The sequence below is a fragment of the Orcinus orca genome, chromosome 10 (assembly GCF_937001465.1).
Source record: "Orcinus orca chromosome 10, mOrcOrc1.1, whole genome shotgun sequence".
NCBI lineage: Eukaryota > Metazoa > Chordata > Mammalia > Artiodactyla > Delphinidae > Orcinus > Orcinus orca.
The window spans coordinates 50,358,266-50,362,877 of NC_064568.1; the positions used below are offsets into that span (position 1 = coordinate 50,358,266).

A 4,612-nucleotide genomic window follows, 5' to 3' on the forward strand; every position below is an offset into this window, starting at 1 on the left:
GACGGGCGCGAGCCGCGGCTGAAAGCGCAGAATCCAGAGACGGGCGCAAGCCGCGGCTAAAAGCGCGGACCCCAGAGGCGGGCGGGAGACGTTAAGGCTGCTGCTGCCGCCACCGAGGGTCCTGTGTGCGAGCACAGGTCACTCTCCACACCCCTCTTCCGCGGAGCCTGTGCAGCCCGCCACTGCCGGGTTCCCGGGATCCAGGGACAACTTCCCCGGGAGAGCGCACAGCGCGCCTCAGGCTGGTGCAAAGTCACGCCGGCCTTTGCCACCGCAGGCCCGCCCCGCACTCTGTGCCCCTCCGTCCCCGCCGGCCTGAGTGCGCCAGAGCCCCCAATCAGCGGCTCTTTTAACCCCATCCTGTCTGAGCAAAAAACAGACGCCCTCCAGCGATCTACACGCAGTGGCAGGGCCAAATCCAAAGCTTAGCCCTGGGAGCTGTGAGAACAAAGAAGAGAAAGGGAAATCTCTCCCAGCAGCCTCAGAAGCAGCGGATTAAAGCTCCACAATCAACTTGATGTACCCTGCATCTGTGGAATACCTGAATAGACAACCAATCATCCCAAATTAAGGAAGTGGACTTTAGGAGCAAGATCTATGATTTTTTCCCCTTTCCTCTTTTTGTGAATGTGTATGTGTATGCTTCTGTGTGAGATCTTGTCTGTATAGTCTTGCTTCCACCATTTGTCCTAGGGTTCTATCCGTCCATGTTTTTTTTTTTTAATTTTTTTCTTAATAATTAATTTTAATAACCTTATTATACTTTACCTTCGTTCTTTCTTTCTTTCTTTCCATCCTTCCTTCCCTCCTTTAGACAACGAATCATCCCAAATTGAGGAGGTGGTCTCTGACAGCAAGATTTAGGATTTTTCCCCATTTACCTCTTTTAGTGAGGGTGTACGTGTATGCTTCTGTGTAAGATTTTGTCTGTATAGCTTTGCTTCCAACATTTGTCCTAAGGTTTTTCCGTCCCTTTTTTTTTTTCCTAAATAAGAAGTTTTTAATTCAATAACTTTATTATACTTTATTTTTACTGTATCTTCTTTCTTTCTGTCTTTTTTCCTTCTTTCCCTCCTTCCTTCCTTCCTCCCTCCCTCCCTCCTTTCTTTCCTTCTTGCCTTCTTTCCTTCTTTGCTTCTTTCTTTCTTTCTTCCTTCCTTCCTACCCTCCTTTCCTTCTTTCTTTCCTCATACTTCTACTAATTCCCTCTACTTTTTCTCCCTTTTATCCTGAGCCTGTGGATGAAAAGCTTTTGGTGCTCCAGCCAGGAGGCAGGGCTCTGCCTCTGAGGTAGGACAGCCAACTTCAGGACACTGATCAACAAGAGACCTCCCAGCTCCACATAATATCAAACGGCGAAAATCTCCCAGAGACCTCCATCTTAATACCAGCACCCAGCTTCACTCAACGACCAGCAAGCCACAGTGCTGGAAAACCTATGCCAAACAACTAGCAAAACAGGAACACAACCCCACCCATTAGCAGAGAGGCTGCCTAAAATCATAATAAGGCCACAGACACCCCCAAACACACCACCAGACGTGAACCTGCCCACTAGAGAGACAAGATCCAGCCTCATCCACCACAACACAGGCACTAGCCCCCTCCACCAGGAAGCCTACACAACCCACTGAACCAACCTTAGCCACTGGAGACAGACATCAAAAACAGGAGGAACTACAAACCTGCAGCCTGCAAAAAGGAGACCCCAAACACAGTAAGATAAGCAAAATGAGAAGACAGAAAAACACACAGCAGATAAAGGAGCAAGATAAAAATGCACCAGACCTAACAAATGAAGAGGAAATAGGCAGTCTACCTGAAAGAGAATTCAGAATAATGATAGTAAGGTTGATCCGAAATCTTGGAGATAGAATGGACAACAGATTGGACAAAATGCAAGAATCAGTTAACAAGGACCTAGAAGAACTAAAGATGAAACAAGCAACGATGAACAACACAATAAATGAAATTACAAGTACTCTAGATGGGATCAATAGCAGAATAACTGAGGCAGAAGAACGGATAAGTGACCTGGAAGATAAAATAGTGGAAATAACTACTGCAGAGCAGAATAAAGAAAAAAGAATGGACTTCCGGGAAGATGGCGGAAGAGTAAGACGCGGAGATCACCTTCCTCCCCACAGATACACCAGAAATACATCTACGCGTGGAACAACTCCTACGGAGCACCTACTGAACGCTGGCAGAAGACCTCAGACCTCCCAAAAGGCAAGGAACCCCCCACGTACCTGGTTAGGGCAAAAGAAAAAACTAAACAGAGACAAAAGGATAGGGACGGGTCCTGCACCAGCGGGAGAGAGCTGTGAAGGAGGAAAAGTGTCCACACACTAGGAAGCCCCTTCGCGGGTGGAGACTTCGGGAGGCGGAGTGGGGGAGCTTGGGAGCCGCGGAGGAGAGCACAGCAACAGGGGTGCGGAGGGCAAAGCGGTCAGATTCCAGCGCAGAGGATCGGGCCGACCGGAACTCACCAGCCGAGAGGCTTTTCTGCTCGCCCGCCGGGGCGGGCGGGACTGGGAGCTGAGGCTCCGGCTTTTGTCGGAGCGCCGGGAGAGGACTGAGGTTGGCGGCGTGAACACAGCCTGCAGGGCGTTAGTGCACCGCGGCTAGCTGGGAGAGAGTCCGGGGAAAAGTCTGGACCTGCCGAAGAGGCAAGAGACTTTTACGTCCCTCTTTGTTTCCTGGTACACGAGGAGAGGGGATTAAGAACGCTGCTTGAGAGAGCTCCAGGGACGGGCGCGAGCCACGGCTAAAAGTGCGGAGCCCAGAGACAGACATGAGACGCTAAGGCCGCTGCTGCCGCCACCAGGAGGCCTGTGTGCGAACACAGGTCACTAGCCACACGCCCTTCCGGGGAGCCTGTGCAGCCCGTCACTGCCAGGGTCCCGGGATCCAGGGACAACTCGCCCGGGAGATCGCACGGCGCGCCTCAGGCTGCAACGTCACGCCGGCCTCTGCCGCTGCAGGCCCACCCCACACTCCGTGACCCTCCCTACCCCCCGGCCTGAGTGAGCCAGAGCCTCCGAATCAGCGGCTCCTTTAACCCCGTCCTGTCTGAGCAAAGAACAGACGCCCTCCGGCGACCTACACGCACAGGCGGGGCCAAATCCAAAGCTGAGCCCCTGGGAGCTGTGAGAACAAAGAAGAGAAAGGGAAATCTCTCCCAGCAGCCTCAGAAGCAGCGGATTAAAGCTCCACAATCAACTTGATATACCCTGCATCTGTGGAATACCTGAATAGTCAAGGAATCATCCCAAATTAAGGAGCCCTGTGGATGAAAGGCTCTTGGTGCTGCAGCCAGGAGTCAGTGCTGTGCCTCTGAGGTGGGAGAGCCAACTTCAGGACACTGGTCCACAAGAGGCCTCCCAGCTGCACATAATATCTAACAGCAAAAATCTCCGAGAGATCTCCATCTCAACGCCAGCACCCAGCTTCACTCAACAACCAGCAAGCTACAGTGCTGGACATCCTATGCCAAACAACTAGCAAGACAGGAACACAACCCCACCCATTAGCACAGAGGCTGCCCAAAATCATAATAAGTCTACAGACACCCCAAAACACACCACCAGACATGGACCTGCCCACCAGAAAGACAAGATCCAGCCTCATCCACCAGAACACAGGCACTAGTACCCTCCACCAGGAAGCCGACACAACCCACTGAACCAACCTTAGCCACTGGGGACAGACACAAAAAACAACAGGAACTACGAACCTTCAGCCTGCAAAAAAGGAGACCACAAACACAGTAAGATAAGCAAAATGAAAAGACAGAAAAACACACAGCAGATGAAGGAGCAAGATAAAAACCCACCAGACCTAACAAATGAAGAGGAAATAGGCAGTCTACCTGAAAAAGAATTCAGAATAATGATAGTAAGGTTGATCCGAAATCTTGGAGATAGAATGGACAATAGAATGGACAAAATGCAAGAATCAGTTAACAAGGACCTAGAAGAACTAAAGATGAAACAGGCAACGATGAACAACACAATAAATGAAATTAAAAGTACTCTAGATGGGATCAATAGCAGAATAACTGAGGCAGAAGAACGGATAAGTGACCTGGAAGATAAAATAGTGGAAATAACTACTGCAGAGCAGAATAAAGAAAAAAGAATGAAAAGAACTGAGGACAGTCTCAGAGACCTCTGGGACAACATTAAACGCACCAACATTCGAATTATAGGGGTTCCAGAAGAAGAAGAGAAAAAGAAAGGGACTGAGAAAATATTTGAAGAGATTATAGTTGAAAACTTCCCTAATATGGGAAAGGAAATAGTTAATCAAGTCCAGGAAGCACAGAGAGTCCCATACAGGATAAATCCAAGGAGAAATACGCCAAGACACATATTAATCAACCTGTCAAAAATTAAATACAAAGAAAACATATTAAAAGCAGCAAGGGAAAAACAACAAATAACACACAAGGGAATCCCCATAAGGTTAACAGCTGATCTTTCAGCAGAAACTCTGCAAGCCAGAAGGGAGTGGCAGGACATATTGAAAGTGTTGAAGGAGAAAAACCTGCAACCAAGATTACTCTACCCAGCAAGGATCTCATTCAGATTTCATGGAGAAATTAAAA

The 4,612-nt window shown here is 49.0% G+C and overlaps 1 long non-coding RNA gene across 1 annotated transcript; it reads right to left on the bottom strand.

Moving 5' to 3' along the window:
* Positions 1-388: 388 nt before the first annotated feature.
* Positions 389-3,978, bottom strand: LOC125965619 (uncharacterized). Its single transcript, XR_007479710.1, has 2 exons — positions 3,844-3,978; positions 389-1,788 (listed from the first exon to the last, which is right to left on the bottom strand). It is a non-coding gene; the product is annotated as an uncharacterized LOC125965619 (long non-coding RNA).
* Positions 3,979-4,612: the final 634 nt, after the last annotated feature.